General features: G+C 37.1%; 1 protein-coding gene across 4 annotated transcripts in view; it reads right to left on the bottom strand.

Annotated features, from left to right (window-relative positions):
• BICC1 (BicC family RNA binding protein 1) overlaps window positions 1-17,958 on the bottom strand; it is a 262,369-nt gene that overhangs the window by 178,859 nt on the left and 65,552 nt on the right. The window lies entirely within an intron of this gene.

The following is a 17,958-nucleotide window of genomic DNA, read 5'->3' as shown; positions in this document are numbered from 1 at the left end:
AAAAGTCATTACCTTTGAATAATTGTTCTTATTTCTAAATGGCAGACTATAAATATAGGAGAAAACCAGGTCTCTACATTCAAAAGTCTTATAAGTCTGTGAACCTTCTTTTTAATATGTGGAGAGGAGTAAGCAATTTGACTAAAAGAAGAGAGGAGACAAAGAACCAATAGCATCTTACTTGCAAAAGCCTCGAACTGCATTGGGGGACTCAGTTGATTAAGCACCTGACTCTTAATTTTGGCTCAAGTCATAATATTAGAGTCATGAGATCAAGCTCTGTGTTGGGCTCTGCGCTGGGTGTGGAACCTGCTTAAGATCCTCTCTCTCACTCCTACTTTCCCCTTCTCCTCCCGGACACCCATCCCCAACTCATGCTCTCTCTTAAAAAGAAAAAAAGGAAAGCAAACACCATACAGGTTTCAAACTCAGGTGCAGGGTGGAACAGTGGTTAACCGGAGAAGCACCCCTTGGATAAGACAAGGAAATGAGCTGGAGCAAGAACTCCTAGACAATGAAATCTAGAAGCCATGGTACCCCAAACACCTGCTGGTCAATACTGATGAGGAGCACTGTGTGTACATGCATATACATATACATGTGTGTATGTGTGTCCAGGACACTTACTAAAATTATTAAAGATTCTTGAGTGTCAATTATACCTCAATTTGAAAAAATTAATGATGACCCAAGAAATGTGGCAGGTCATTCTGTTAGGTAGAAGACTCAAAACTCAAAGAAATTCCCTCAAAGAAATAGCAAGTATTAATATTAAATTTTTTAGCCAGCTTTAATTTCATAGTTAAATATAAGACACCTTCTATAATCTTGTAAAAATATGTATTTTTGTCAACAGGTCATGATCTCAGGGTCCTGGGATCAAGCCCCATGTCAGCTCCCGGCTCAGTAGGGAGTCTGCTTCTCCCTCCCCTCATGCTCTCTCTCACTCATTCTCTCTCTCAAATAAATAAATAAAATCTTTAAAAAAGAAGAGAAAAGAAAAGAAATGAAGAGCTAAAAAGAAAAAAAATTTTTAAACTCTATGCTAAGGGCAGGCTTAAACAACAGCCTCTCAAAGATGTTCAGGCCCTAATTCCTGGAAAGTATGAATATCTTACTTTATGTGGCAAAAGGAATTTTGCAGTGTGATTAAATTAAAGCTGTTGAGCTTGGGAGACAATCCTGAATTACCCAGGTGGGCGCAATGTCATCACAAGGTCCTTGTAAGAGGGAAGTGGGAAGGTCAGAATCCAAGAAGGTGATGTGACAATAGAAGCAGAAGGAGAGCAGGACACATAACAAATAAAGGAGAGGTCAATGGAGAAAGATATTAGAGATGCTACGCTGCTGGCTTTGAAGATGGACAAAGGGGGCCACAAGCTTAAGAAGAGAGGTAGCCTCTAGAAGCTGGGAAAGGCAAGGAAATGGGTTCTCCCCTGGAGCCTCTGAAGGGAGGATGACCCGCCAACACATTGACATATGCCAGTGAAATCCATTTCAGACTTTGCAACACTGGAACTACACAAATAAATTTATGTTGTATACCATTATGCTTATAATTTGTTACAGCAACAAAAAAACATAACAAAAAATGCAAAAAACCCTAATACATAAACCCTAATACATAATGCCAATACCATTTAATTTTACTTTCTGTACAAATACCAAATCTCCAACAGCATGAACTGAGAACAGAAACTGAGCAAACACATGTGAGGATTTCAATCACACACTTCCACAAATAGGTTTCCTGGAAGTTAACACTACCAATTATGATTTTCACTCTCTAATTTGGAAATATGTTAATATTAAAACTTTAAAAAAAGAAAAAAGGAAGGGCGACTGGGTGACTCAGTCAGGTAAACATCCAGATCTTGATCTCAGCTCAGGTCTTGATCTTGGGGTCATGAATTCAGACCCTACATTGGGGTCCACACTGGGCATGGAGACTACTTAAAAAATAAAAATAATTTCTCTTTCTTCTGTCTTGCTGTTGGTGTAGAGAAATGCAACTGATTTCTGCGCATTGATTTTATATCCTGACACTTTACTGAATTCCTGTATAAGTTCTAGCAGTTTTGGAGTGGAGTCTTTCGGGTTTTCCACATATAGTATCATATCATCTGCGAAGAGTGATAATTTGACTTCTTCTTTGCCGATTTGGATGCCTTTAATTTCCTTTTGTTGTCTGATTGCTGAGGCTAGGACTTCTAGTACTATGTTGAATAGCAGTGGTGATAATGGACATCCCTGCCGTGTTCATGACCTTAGCGGAAAAGCTTTCAGTTTTTCTCCATTGAGAATGATATTTGCGGTGGGTTTTTCATAGATGGCTTTGATGATATTGAGGTATGTGCCCTCTATCCCTACACTTTGAAGAGTTTTGATCAGGAAGGGATGCTGTACTTTGTCAAATGCTTTTTCAGCATCTATTGAGAGTATCATATGGTTCTTGTTCTTTCTTTTATTGATGTGTCGTATCACATTGACTGATTTGCGGATGTTGAACCAACCTTGCAGCCCTGGAATAAATCCCACTTGGTTGTGGTGAATAATCCTTTTAATGTACTGTTGAATCCTATTGGCTAGTATTTTGTTGAGTATTTTCGCATCTGTGTTCATCAAGGATATTGGTCTATAGCTCTCTTTTTTGATGGGATCCTTGTCTGGTTTGGGGATCAAGGTGATGCTGGCCTCATAAAATGAGTTTGGAAGTTTTCCTTCCATTTCTATTTTTTGGAACAGTTTCAGGAGAATAGGAATTAGTTCTTCTTTAAATGTTTGGTAGAATTCCCCCGGGAAGCCGTCTGGCCCTGGGCTTTTGTTTGTTTGGAGATTTTTAATGACTGTTTCAATCTTTTTACTGGTTATGGGTCTATTCAGGCTTTCTACTTCTTCCTGGTTCAGTTGTGGTAGTTTTTATGTTTCTAGGAATGCATCCATTTCTTCCAGATTGTCAAATTTGTTGGCATAGAGTTGCTCATAGTATGTTCTTATAATAGTTTGTATTTCTTTGGTGTTAGTTGTGATCTCTCCTCTTTCATTCATGATTTTATTTATTTGGGTCCTTTCTCTTTTCTTTTTGATAAGTTTGGCCAGGGGTTTATCAATTTTATTAATTCTTTCAAAGAACCAGCTCCTAGTTTCGTTGATTTGCTCTATTGTCTTTTTGGTTTCTATTTCATTGATTTCTGCTCTGATCTTTATAATTTCTCTTCTCCTGCTTGGCTTAGGGTTTCTTTCTTGTTCTTTCTCCAGCTCCTTTAGATGTAGGGTTAGGTTGTGTACCTGAGACCTTTCTTGTTTCTTGAGAAAGGCTTGTACCGCTATATAATTTCCTCTCAGGAAAGTGTCAGGATATAAAATCAATGCAGAGAAATCAGTTGCATTTCTCTACACCAACAGCAAGACAGAAGAAAGAGAAATTAAGGAGTCAATCCCATTTACAATTGCACCCAAAACCATAAGATACCTAGGAATAAACCTAACCAAAGAGGCACAGAATCTATACTCAGAAAACTATAAAGTACTCATGAAAGAAATTGAGGAAGACACAAAGAAATGGAAAAATGTTCCATGCTCCTGGATTGGAAGAATAAATATTGTGAAAATGTCTATGCTACCTAAAGCAATCTACACATTTAATGCAATTCCTATCAAAGTACCATCCATCTTTTTCAAAGAAATGGAACAAATAATTCTAAAATTTATATGGAACCAGAAAAGACCTCGAATAGCCAAAGGGATATTGAAAAAGAAAGCCAACGTTGGTGGCATCACAATTCCGGACTTCAAGCTCTATTACAAAGCTGTCATCATCAAGACAGCATGGTACTGGCACAAAAACAGACACATAGATCAATGGAACAGAACACAGAGCCCAGAAATAGACCCTCAACTCTATGGTCAACTAATCTTCGACAAAGCAGGAAAGAATGTCCAATGGAAAAAAGACAGCCTCTTCAATAAATGGTGCTGGGAAAATTGGACAGCCACATGCAGAAAAATGAAATTGGACCATTTCCTTACACCACACATGAAAATAGACTCAAAATGGATGAAGGACCTCAATGTGAGAAAGGAATCCATCAAAATCCTTGAGGAGAACACAGGCAGCAACCTCTTCAACCTCAGCCGCAGCAACATCTGCCTAGGAACAACGCCAAAGGCAAGGGAAGCAAGGGAAAAAAATGAACTATTGGGATTTCATCAAGATCAAAAGCTTTTGCACAGCAAAGGAAACAGTTAACAAAATCAAAAGACAACTGACAGAATGGGAGAAGATATTTGCAAACGACATATCAGATAAAGGACTAGTGTCCAGAATCTATAAAGAACTTAGCAAACTCAACACCCAGAGAACAAATAATCCAATCAAGAAATGGGCAGAGGACATGAACAGACATTTCTGCAAAGAAGACATCCAGATGGCCAACAGACACATGAAAAAGTGCTCCATATCACTGGGCATCAGGGAAATACAAATCAAAACCACAATGCGTTATCACCTAACACCAGTCAGAATGGCTAAAATAAACAAGTCAGGAAATGACAGAGGCTGGCGAGGATGCGGAGAAAGGGGAACCCTCTTACATTGTTGGTGGGAATGCAAGCTGGTGCAGCCACTCTGGAAAACAGCATGGAGGTTCCTCAAAATGTTGAAAATAGAACTGCCCTATGACCCAGCAATTGCACTACTGGGTATTTACCCTAAAGATACAAACGTAGTGATCCAAAGGGGCACGTGCACCCGAATGTTTATAGCAGCAATGTCCACAATAGCCTAACTATGGAAAGAACCTAGATGTCCATCAACAGATGAATGGATCAAGAAGATGTGGTATGTATACACAATGGAATACTATGCAGCCATCAAAAGAAATGAAATCTTGCCATTTGCGACAACATGGATGGAACTAGAGCGTATCATGCTTAGCGAAATAAGTCAAGCAGAGAAAGACAACTATCATATGATCTCCCTGATATGAGGAAGTGGTGATGCAACATGGGGGCTTAAGTGGGTAGGAGAAGAATCAATGAAACAAGATGGGATTGGGAGGGAGACAAACCACAAGTGACTCTTAATCTCACAAAACAAACTGAGGGTTGCTGGTTGGAGGGGGTTTGGGAGAAGGGGGTGGGATTATGGACACTGGGGAGGGTATGTGCTTTGGTGAGTGCTGTGAAGTGTGTAAACCTGGTGATTCACAGACCTGTACCCCTGGGGATAAAAATATATGTTTATAAAAAATAAAATATTAATAAAAAAAAAAAGAAAGAAACTTTGGAGTCAAAGATATTTTCAAAGGCCTATGAAGCAAGACAGGCCTATCAAGACGCCTTTCACCCACAGGGAACTCCTTCACAACATAGAATTCATCATTTTAAATTTCATAATACAAGTACACTTTATTACAGACATTTCCTTTAGGACACTTATTTTGCTCCTGATAAACTCATTATGTCACAACCTTGAAATGCCCCTTCATTCCAAGTCCAGCTAAACAGACTTCACAGAATGGCCTTTCAATCCCTGCATGAATAAAAAGAGGAAGAGAGGATTTTCCTTAGACTCAAATTATAATTAACTATGTTCTAGAAAAACATCTAAAATTTAAAAGAAACCTGCACCTTTAGCAACCTTAGGAGATCAAGGGAAAGAGAAAGCAGGGATACTCAATGGCACCAAAAATACTCATACTGTAATTCTTTGGCCTCTTTCCTTCCAAGTATTGACATAAACGAAACTCCCAATCTGAGCCTGATTTCCCCCTAAATCCTGAGTAGTGTCTATTACTTACGCCCACCAAGCACCCTAGTGAGAGACTCCAATTGTCTCAGGTACAAACCATGGTTAGACCACGTCATAGGCACTATATATATATATAGTAACTATTCCTTATCTCATTCCCAGGTTGCTCAGTCTCCTACCAGCCTTTTACTGACCCCATGAAGGCAAAGCTGTCAAGGCCACAGAAGCCAATTAAAGGAGAAGGATATAACACCAAAAGCATTCTCTCAGCCACCCCAATGGAGGATCCTCCCTGCTCAAATTTGAGAGCTCAGTTCTCAAATAGTCCAAATTCCTCAGTATTAAAATATAAACTCCTCTGAAGAAGTGAGAGATTGTGGGGAGGATGTTTGCAGAATATTTACCTCTCAGTATAAACTTAGGTATTTAATAAGTTCATTTTACAGATGCAGAAAAGAATAAAAAGTAGTTCCCTCTTTCATTCCATGAATATTTAAGTCCTGTACTGGTCAATCAAAATTTACAAGGCCCTGATCTCATTCAACTTACAACCTTGGTCCATATAGTCAGAGTCACCCACTAATAAGATTAAGCCAAAATCAAAACTTAATTTTAGTGACAACTTGCCAAAGATCTTTTCATGGTAACAGCTTCCCCCTAACCAAACTTAATAGAAACTTAATTTAGCTATTCTCATTCAGAACAATGTACTAAAAAGCTACTCATTTTACTCTTAATCCAACACTACAGCTGGGAAGCTCCCACAAGGCCTGAAGAACACAGGGTACTTTTAGGAAGACCATATAAGAGCTGGATACAAAAAAAGAAAAAGAAAACACATGAGATATGATAATATCTTGACTCAATGGTTGTCTTTTCACTATGGTTGGAGAGGCAAATACTGCCTGTGAAATGAGCCAAGCCATCCTGATGTTGTGACATTCCTTGACCTTTGAAGTCTGACTATATATTCTGTGGTTTAACAGTTCTGTTGAGTCTTCATATTCTTATAAACCAATACACTCTCATCTTTTTTATTCCACAGTATCATGAACACACATAAAATGATTTAACAGGCTTTCTCTAACTGTCTGTATAACATGACCTCTGCCTGATGTTCCAAACTTTAGTCATTTGATTGTAAAAACCCTGGATTATTCTTGCCAATGAAAGCAACTGTCTTTATTTTCATGACATAGAACTTCAAGAATAAATTACTTCAATACTACTGAAACATGGCTGTGCAGGTAAAGCATTTCATATTTTAAGCTGAACAATTCATTTTTATGTTTATTATAATTTCTCCAATGCTTTGCCATATTTTATTTGATATTTTTGCTTCACAAGAAATATGGGATGGCAAAATCCATAGCCAATAAAAACAGCAAAAGTTGAAACAGGTGTAAACTATTATACTCCCCCAAACTACAGGGTAAATTTAGTTAATTACTGAATTAAAGGGGGGGGAACTCAATTTAAAATTCTTAAGGCATATGGAAACTTGTTTAAATATCCCTTTCACTCTAAAATGCTTTTCTAGTATAACATCTAATGTTTTCTGGAGTCAAATCTAAAAAAACAAGGATTATGTATTCACATTTAAAAGACAGAATGGAATATCTTTAAAAACTCGCTGGATAGGCAATGGGTTTTTTCCTCAACCCTGTGGAATCTGAGCCAAAACAAAACAAAACAAACAAACAAAACAGTTCAATATAAAAATAAATGAGAAGTAATTCTTCAACTCTATGAAGATTCAAGGCATTTCTCCCTTTTTCTTAACACAACCCAACTGTAGCACATTTGCAACCAAGAAGGCTGCTGTATGTGAAGGTCACCTGAAAATAAATGTGAACATTTAGGTACCCTGATTCTCCAGCAAAAGTACTAAAATTTTAAAACATTCACTTATCAGATCAATTTAATGAATATGCTAAAAGAGCTATGTGAGATATTTTATTCTGTATATTATTGTTTTCAGAAAACTTCCATGACAATTGAGCCAATTTCACTGAAAGAGGAATCATAAAAAGATGAAGAAGATGTAGTTATTATATACTTCCAAAGAACTTTTTATTTTCATGAATCATATCTAACACTCATATCTAAGAGTGGCATATAAAGTTCTGAGAATTGATTGAATAGTAGACATTAAGTCTATTTTTAAAGTTCCTTCAATTCTCAAAGTTATTCAAATACCTAGTAAACTGAAAAACACTCCAAGTTTAAACATCAGTAATGAAGAATGGCTTCTGAAAGTTATATATCACAGTAAGTGTGAGGATTTTCAGACCTCATCTTTCCTAAAATTCCCTACCTGTTTTCAGGGACCACATGAACAAATGAACAAATCAAATTTACCTGCTTTAAAAAAATTTAAAAGCAAGAAAAGCATGTAGCCCTGTAGAGAAAAATCAAGAAGAAACAAACAAAAGTATTTTTTTTTTTCCTTCAAATAGTGGTTGGTAATTTGAGAATGAATTTCTTCTTCAGTTTAATGCTTTTTTAAAATATTGTTTGTTGTTGTTGTTGTTGTTGTTTTGCAGTTAAAACTGCCCATGTTCAGAAGAGACAGGAGGAAGATGGTAGTGGAGTAGGAGGTCTCTAGTCTTGCCTCATCCCAGGAATACAACTACACAAAACTATCAAATCATCATAAATACCCCAGGAATTGACCTGAAGACTGTCAGAACAACCTCCACAACTAAAGGTAGAGAAGAGGCCACATCAAAGAGCACATGCTGCATACACTGGAGATATTCTCTAAAGCATCAGGACCTTGAGAAAAACACTACAGGGCACTATAGGACCTCTTTTTTATAAGATTATCAAGAGCAGGAAACATAGTTGACTTTTCTAACAGAGAAGCAGGCATGTAGACTAGACAAAATGAGAAGACAGAGGAATCTGTCCCAAATGGAAGAACAAGACAAAGCCATAACCAGAGATCTAAATGAGAACAGATATAACTAACATTCCTGATAAAGAATTTAAAGTAATTGGGGTGCCTGGGTGGCTCAGTGGGTTAAGCCTCTGCCTTCAGCTCAGGTCAAGATCCCAGGGTGCTGGGACTGAGCCCCGCATCGGGCTCTCTGCTCAGCTGGGGGCCTGCATCCCCCACCTCTCTCTGACCTGCCTCTCTGCCTACTTGTGACCTCTCTCTCTGTCCAGTAAATAAATAAAATCTTTAAAAAATTAAAAAAATAAAAGATTTAAAGTAATGATCATCAATGGACAGGAAAAAAGAGTGGAAGACATGAGTGAGACCCTTAACACAGAGATAAGGAGTAATATAGCAGAGATAAAAGACTCAATAAACAAAATCTGAAACATGCTTGGTAGAATAAACAGCAGGTGGGGGCACCTGTGTAGCTCAGATGGTTAAGCATCTGCCATCAGCTCAGGTCATGATCTCAGGGTCATGGGATCAAGCCCCACACTGGGCTACCTCAGGGGAGGCTGCTTCTCCCTTCACCTTTGTCTGCTGTTCCCCCTGCTGTGTGCTCACCCTCTCTCTTTCTGACAAATAAATAAATAAAATATTTTTTAAAAAAAGAAAGAAAGAAAGAAAAAGAATAAACAGCAGGCTGGAAGAAGCAGAGGAAGAAATCCATGACTTAGAAGACAGAGTAATGGAAAGTAAACTGAACAAAAGAGAGAAAAAAAGTATTATTCAAAATGAAAATCTACATAAGGAACTCAGTGTTTCCATCAAATGTAATAACATTCTTGTTGTAGGAGTCTTTGAAGACAATAGAGTAAAAAGAGGGCAGAAAATTTATTTGAAGAAGTAATAGCTAAAAACTTCCCTAATCTGGAGAAAGAAACATATCCAGATCCAGGAGGCAGAAAACATCCAACAGAATAAACAAAAGCAGCTCCACACCAAAATATATTATAATTAAAATTACAAAATAAAACGATTAAGAAAACATTTATAAGTAACAAAACAAAAGAAGTCAGTAATTTACAAGGGAGAACCCAGAAGGCAGAAACTCTCCAAGCTAGAAGAAAGTGGCATAATATACTGAAAGTGCTGAACTGGATTAATCTGCAGCCAAGAATATTCTACCCAGCAAGGATATCATTCAGTAGAGATAGTTTCTCAGACAAAAGCCAAAAGAGTTCATGACCACTGCAAGAAATACTAAAGGAGACTGTAAGTGGAAAGGAAAGACCTAATGTGACAGTATGAAGAAAGAAAACAAAAAAAGCAGTAAAAATTAGTATTTCTTTTAAAAAAAAAATTAGTCAAGGAACTCAAAAAAGGATATAAAATATGACAACATATACCTGAAACATGGGCAGAGGAGGAGTAAAGAATGGTTCAAACTTGAATGACCATCAATTTCATATATATTGTTATATTCAGAACATGTTATATACCAACCTAGTGGTAATCACAAATCAAAAATCGTTAATATATATGCAAAGAACAAAGAGAAGGAAATCCAAATATATCACTAAGCAAAACCAGAAAAGCAGGAAAAAGAGAAAGACAAGAAAAGATTAGAGAAAATCTTCAGAAACAATCACAAAACAAGTAATAAAATGGCAATAAATACACAAAAACTACTTTGAATGTAAATTGATTAAATGCTCCAATCAAAAGACATAGGGTGAGAGAATACATAAAAAAAACAAGACCCACCTAGAGGCTGCCTACAAGAGAATCATTCTAGACCTAACACCTGCAAGTGAATGAATGGAAAAACATTTATTATGCAAACAGAGGTCAAAAGAAATCCAAATTCACAATACTTTTATATTGGGCAAAATAGACTTTAAAACAAAAACTGTAGCAAGAGAAAAAAAAGGACACTATAATAATAAAGGGGATAATCCAAAAAGAAGATATAACAACTATAATATTTATGCATCAACATGGGCACACCCAAATAAAACAGTTAATAACAAACATAAAAGAACTAATTGATAATATTGCAATTTTAACAGTAGGGGACTTTAACATCCCACTCACATCAACAGACTGATCATCTAAACAGAAAATCAACAAGAAAACAATGGCTTGCATGACACACTAGACCAGATGGATTTAACAGATATATTCAAACATTCCACCCTAAAACAGCAGAACACACATTCTTTACAAGCGCATATGGAACATGCTCCAGAATAGATCACATATTATGCCATAAAACAAACCTCAACAAATTCAAAAGATTGAAGTCATATTATGCATCTTTTCTGACCAAAAGACTCTGAAAATAGAAATCAATCATAAGAAAAATCTGGAAAGACCACAAATAAATGGAAGTTAAATAATATGTGACTAACCAATGAATTAGTCAATCAGGAAGTAAAAGAAAAAATTTAAGAAGTACATGAAGACAAATGAAAATGAAACACAAACCTTTGGGATGCAGTAGAATTGGTTCTAAGAGGCAATACAGGTCTACCTCAAGAAGCAAGAAAAATCCCAAACAACTTTAACCTAAATAAAGAAGAACAAACAAAACCTAAAGGAAGAAAATAACCAAGACTAGAGTAGGTGGGGCACCTGGGTGGCTCAGTCGGTTAAACATCAGACTTCAACTCAAGTTATGATCTTATGCTCCTGGGATGAAGCCCTGCGTCATGCTCCCAGCTCAGCAGTGAGTCTGCTTCTCCCTCTTTCTCTGCCTCACCCCCTCTCTTGTGATCTCTCTCCCAAATAAAATATTAAAAACAAAAGAGCAGAAATACACAATATGCAAACTTAAAAAACAACAGAAGAGATCAATGAAACCAGTAGCTAGTTCTTTGAAAAAAATCAACAAAAGTAATAAACCTCTAGCCAGACTTATCAAAAAGACAAAGTACTCAAATAAATAAAATCACAAATGAGAGAGAAATAACAACCAACACCAGAGAAATAAAAAAAAATCCTAAGAGAACATTATAAAAAACTAATATGCCAACCAACTGGATAACCTAAAAGAAATGGGTAAATTCCTAGAAACATAGAAACTACCAAAACTGAAACAGGAAGAGATAGAAAATTTGAACAGACCAAAACCCACAAAGAAACTGAATCACTAATTAAAAAAAAAAAAAAAAAAAATCCCAACAAACAAAAGTCCAAGACCAGATGCTTTCACAGGTAAATTCTACCAAACATTTAATGGAGAGTTTGTATCTATTCTTCTCAAACTATTCCAAAAAACCAGAAAAAGAGGAAAAATTTCCAAATCCATTCTATGAAGCCAGCATTACCCTGATACCAAAGCAGATAAAGACACCACAAAACAAGAGAATTACCACCCAATCTCTCCAATGTCCATATATGCAAATATCCTCAACAAAATGCTAGCAAACCAAACCCAACAATGCATAAAAAAAAAAAATCATTCACCATGATCAAGTGGGATTTATTCCTGGGTTGCAAGGGTGGTTCATATTTGCAAATCAATCAACATTCTACATCACATCAATCAAAGAAAGGATAAGAACCATATGATCCTTTCAATAGATGCAAAAGAACAATTTGATAAAGTACAACACCCATTCATGATAAAATCCCTCAACAAAGTAAGTTTAGAGGGAACATAATTCAACATAATAAAAGCCATATATCAAAAACCCACAGTGAACTGAGAGCTTTCCTCCTAAGGTCAGAAACAAGACAAGGATATCTACTCCCACCCTTTTTATTCAACACAGTCCTGGAAGTCCTAGCCACAGCAATCAGAGAACAAAAGAAATAAAATGAATCCAAACCTTTAAGGAAGAAGTAAAACTTTCATTATTTGCAGATGACATGATACTATAGATAGAACACCTGAAAGATTCCACCAAAAAACTGCTAGAACTCCTAAACAAATTCAGTAAAATCCCAGGACACAAAATCAATGTATGGAAATCTGTTACTTTTGTATACACTAATAATGAAACAGCAGGGAAAAAAAGCAAGAAAGCAACCCCATTTATAATTGCACTAAAAAATAATAAGATGTCTAGGAATAAAATGACCAAAGAAGTGAAAGACCTATATTCTGAAAACTGTAAAACATTAATGAAAGAAACTGAAGATAACACAAAGAAATGGAAACACATTCCATGCTCATGGACTGGAAGAACAAATACTATGAAAATGTCTATACTACTCACAGCAATCTCCACATTTAAATGCAATCCCTCTCAAAATAGGAGCAGCTTTTTTCACAGAACTAGAACAACTCTAAAATTTGTGTGGAACCATGAAAGACCTCAAAGAAAGCAATCTTGTAAAAGAAAAGCAAAACTTGGGAGCATCACAATTCTGGACTTCAAGTTGCATTACCAAGTTGCAGTAAACAAAACAGTATGGTACTGGCACAAAAATAGATACTAGATCAATATAACAGAATAGAAAACCCAGAAATAAACCCACAACTATATGGTCAATTCATCTCTGACAAAGCAGGAAAGAATATCTAGTGGGAAAAAGATATTCTCAACAAATGGTGTTGGGAAAACTGGATAACAATAAGCAAAAGAAGGAGACCAGACCGCTTTTTCATACCGTACACAAAAATAAATTCAAAATGAATGAAACATCTAAATATAAGACCCGAGACCATATAAACCTGGAAGAAAGCACAGGCAGTAACTTCTTTGACAACAGCTGTAGCAACTACTTTCTAGATGGGTCCCATGAGGCAAGGGAAATAAAAGCAAAAATAAACTACTGGGACTACATCAAAATAAAAAGCTTCTTCTGGGCGCCTGGGTGGCTCAGTGGGTTAAGCCGCTGCCTTCGGCTCGGGTCATGATCTCAGGGTCCTGGGATCGAGTCCTGCGTCAGGTTCTCTGCTCAGCAGGGAGCCTGCTTCCCTCTCTCTCTCTGCCTGTCTCTCCATCTACTTGTGATTTCTCTCTGTCAAATAAATACATAAAATCTTTAAAAAAAAAAAAAAAAAGCTTCTTCTGCATAGTGAAGGAAAAAAATCAACAAAACTAAAAGGTAAACTAGGGAATGGAAGAACTTATTTGCAAAAAACTTATCTTTTTTTTTTTTAAGATTTTATTTATTTATTTGAGAGAAAGAGCACGAGAGTGGAGCGAGGGATAGAGGGAGAAGCAGACTCCCCTCTGAGCAGGGAGTGAGGCTCAATGCCAGGACCCCAGGATCATGACCTGAGCTGAAGACAGACACCTGACCAACTGAGCCACCCAGGCACCTGCAAACAACACATCTGATAAAGGGTCAGTATCCAAAATATGTAAGTAACTTACATAATTCAACACCCAAAAAGCAAATAATCCAATTTAAAAAATGGGCAGAACACATGGACATTTCTCCAAAGAAAACATCGACTTGGCTAATAGATGAGCATCTACTACTCATCATCACTTACCGTCAGGGAAGTGCGAATCAAAACTACAATGATATACCACCTTACATCTGTCAGAATGGCTAAAAACAACAAAATAGAAACAACAGGTGTTGGCAAGGTTACACAGAAAGGGGAACCCTCCTGCACTGTTAGTGGGAATGCAAACTGGTGCAGCCACTGTGGAAAACAGTATGGAGGTTCTTCAAAAAAGTTAAAAATAGAAACATCCTACAATCCAGCAATTGAATTACTGGCTATTTACCCAAAGAATGTAAAAACACTAATTCAAAGGAATACAAGAACCCCAATGTTTGTAGCAGCATTATCTATAATAGTGAAGTTATGGAAGCAGCCAAGTGCCATCAATTGATAAATGGATGAAGAAGATGTGGAATATATATGCAAGGGAATATTACTTAGTCATTAAAAAGAATGAACTCTCGGGGTGCCTGGGTGGCTCAGTGGGTTGGGCCTCTGCCTTCAGCTTGGGTCATGATCTCAGGGTCCTAGGATCGAGCCCCGCATCAGGCTCTTTGCTCGGTGGGGAGCCCTCTCTCTCGCTGCCTGCCTCTCTGCCTACTTGTGATCTCACTCTCTCCCTCTGTAAATAAATAGATAAAATCTTTGGGAAAAAAAAAAAAAAGAATGAACTCTCAGGGTGCCTGGGTGGCTCAATCAGTTAAGCATCTACCTTCAGCTCAGATCACAATCTCAGGGTCCTGGGATCAAGGCCCACATCAGGCTCCCTGCTCAGTGGGAGGCTGCTTCCCCACCCCCCTGCACCTGCCCCTACTGATGTGCTCTCTCTTGCTCACATTCTTTCTCAAGTAAATAAAATCTTAAAAAGAAGAAGAAGAATGAACTCTTGCCATTTGCAGCACTATGGATGGAGCCAGAGTGTATGATGCTAAGTGAAACAAGTCAGAGTAAGACAAGCACTACATGATTTCACTCAAGTGTGGAATTTAGGAAACAAAACAAACAAGCAAAGGGGAAAAAAAGGAGAGCGATAAATCAAGAAATAGACTCTTAACTATAGAAAACAAACTGATGGTCACCAGAGGGGAGGTGGGTGGGGTATGGGTTAAACAGGCAAGGGGATTTAAGGAGAACATTTGTGATGAATCACTATGTTGTACAACTGAAACTAATATAATACTGAATGTTAACAGGAATTTTTTTAAAAGTCACCCCCCAAAATCCCCATGTTCAAAAGTGAAATAAATTATTTTTTAAGGAGACTGTAAGACAGGATATACAGAATTATCTCAATTCTCTATGTAAGAATGAATGCATGGGGCACCTGGGTGGCTCAGTCAGTTAAGTGTATGCCTTCAGCTGAGTAGTGATCCCAGGGCCCTGGAATCAGGCTCTCTGCTCAGTGGGAGCCTGCTTCTCCCTCTCCCTGCCACTCCCCCTGCTTGTGCTCTCTCTATCAAATAAATAAATAAAATCTTAAAAAAAAAAAAAGAATGTATGTATACACATAGAATGAATGTATATGCTAGGGGGGAAAAGACTTAAAGGAAAATAAACATCAAAATATTAACAATCATTATTTGACTGGTGGAATTACTGGGTCATTCATCACTTTCTCCTTTGCATTTTTCAGAATGCCTTTACATAGCTTGAACTTCTTTTTAATTATAAAAAGAAATCAGGTAACATATTTGAAATCTTTCTTTGTCTTTGAGAGTGAGCCCAGGCTGTTTGTCACAGCATCACTTTCAGCCCACAAGGTATAAAGCAATCTGACAAAAGTGTGAAGGTCAAATGTGGGTATAAGCTATTTAAGGGATAATGCCTGTGGCAATATCAGAGATGAATAATGGACAATGAAATCATACCAAGCATAGAATATCACAGGCTTTAATTAACCTAGCGCTTTCTAGACGGAAATACCGATTCTGTGCCAACTCTCATGCCCACAGTAGGAAACTTCACAGCTGAAAACATGAAATCCAATGTTTGGAAAACCTCTGTGATTCACATCCAAGTACAGTAGCTAGCCTCGAGACAGAAAGAGACTCCAAAATGCATGAACCAAAAAGAGAAAATTTAGTGTATACATTTCTAATTACAGACTACTTAAAAGAGGGCCACTTTTACTGGAAGGTCACATCAAATGAAACATAAAATAAAACAGATAACACCTTATTAATTTACCACAGTCTAAACTGGATCAATAAGTAAGAGCATGAGCGCAAAGAGATGGACCGCCCATTACAATCTGGGCCTAGAGCATGAACCACTAATTGAACTACACCAGTAATCCAAGACATCCTGTGAGATTTTTTTAAAAATTTCATTTCCCATCAAATTTCCAACTGAACTAACAGGAATGACAAAATTTATGCTGGAGGGGGGGCAGCAGTCATAATCTATTCTAACAATGGGGACTTCTGCCTATTGAAGGTTTATATTCTATTAACCCCAAAATTAAGTGCTCTACAGAATTACACTAATCAAAATGCAGGTTGCAGGGGGCTTTCTTTACATGTCGAACCTCTGAGGGCAGTAAAACTCTGTCATTTTCCCAGTGCTGGAGATGACCTAAGACAGTGGTGGCCCCGCCACACTCAGGGCACAGTGCAGCCTCAGGCAAAGGCCAACATTTCCTAGTCAGTCGGCTTTCAGTTTCACAAAGCATCTGCTGCTATCAAGTGGAGGAAAACAAATATTCAGAAAAATCTGAGAACACCTAAATTATATTATTCATTGCTTCAAACAACATTTAATTTGGACTCTTCAAGTAACTCTGGCTAAGAGTTTACTTAGACTTCAAATTTATTGACCTGACAATGAAGACTTCCTTGTGGACTGATGACCCTAACATACGTCAATGTACTCTCAGTCCAACTGATGAAGAGAAATTTTGCTCATGTCAAATATTTAGCTTCTCCGGCCTCTTTCTTCTAACATAAGCAATTCCTGCACCAGTTAGTCTGGCCTGGGTCATAAACACTATCTGACAATTTTGAGTATTTACATAATATTAGTGTTTTTTTTTTAAATCAACAGTCTTCTAGCTTTATCAAAAGCTAAAGTATGTTCATGGCCTTTATACAGTTTAATGTAATTATGAATACCTAACACACCACAATGATATGCTGGTCTTCCCAGAGAGCTGCACTGCCCAAAACAATAGCCATTAACCACTTGTGGCTATTTAGCACTTCAAACATGGCTAGTCTGAATCCAGATGTACTGTAAGAGTAAAAAACTTACTGGATTTCAAAGACTTAGCACAGAAAAATGTAAAAATCTCAGTAATATTTGGATTATATGTTGAAACAATACCATTTTTACATATGGGGTTAAAGAAATTTATTATTAAAATTAATCTCAACTCTTTTCTTTTTCATGTAGTTATAAAATTTTAAGTTACATTTGCGGTTCACATTATAGTTCCATTATACAGTGCTACTATAATAACTTACTTAACTATTACCCAAAGGAAACTGAAAAAGATTCAAGTAGAGAGCATCCTGACAGGCTACAAAGGACTGAAAGCAAGGAGTATTTCTAAATAGTGGACATAAGCAGCCTGAAATCCAAGCTGTACCTGCCTTAACATCCTGGGAACATTTTGAGGAAGAAAGAAAAATATTGGTTAGTGTGTTGAGGGGCTGGTGAGAGGGTTAAAGAATTAGAGTACTTTGAATAAAATATATAACATTAATATCCATTTCCTTAATATCTAGCTTTGGCCCAACCCAAAACCATGAAAATCTTTAAGAGTTTATGTAGATGGTTATTTAATGGAATGAAGTTTATACTTCTTTTGTGTTTTAATAACATGGCAATGGGGCAAGCCAGCTTGTTTTAAATCAGAACCAAATGTGTTCCAGGCATGCTTACAATTCAGGTTATGTGCAAAAATCTATG

The sequence above is a fragment of the Mustela nigripes genome, chromosome 4 (assembly GCF_022355385.1).
Source record: "Mustela nigripes isolate SB6536 chromosome 4, MUSNIG.SB6536, whole genome shotgun sequence".
In the NCBI taxonomy this organism is placed as follows: domain Eukaryota; kingdom Metazoa; phylum Chordata; class Mammalia; order Carnivora; family Mustelidae; genus Mustela; species Mustela nigripes.
Note: the sequence above shows the minus strand (reverse complement) of the source record. Positions and strands in the feature narration are given on the sequence as shown.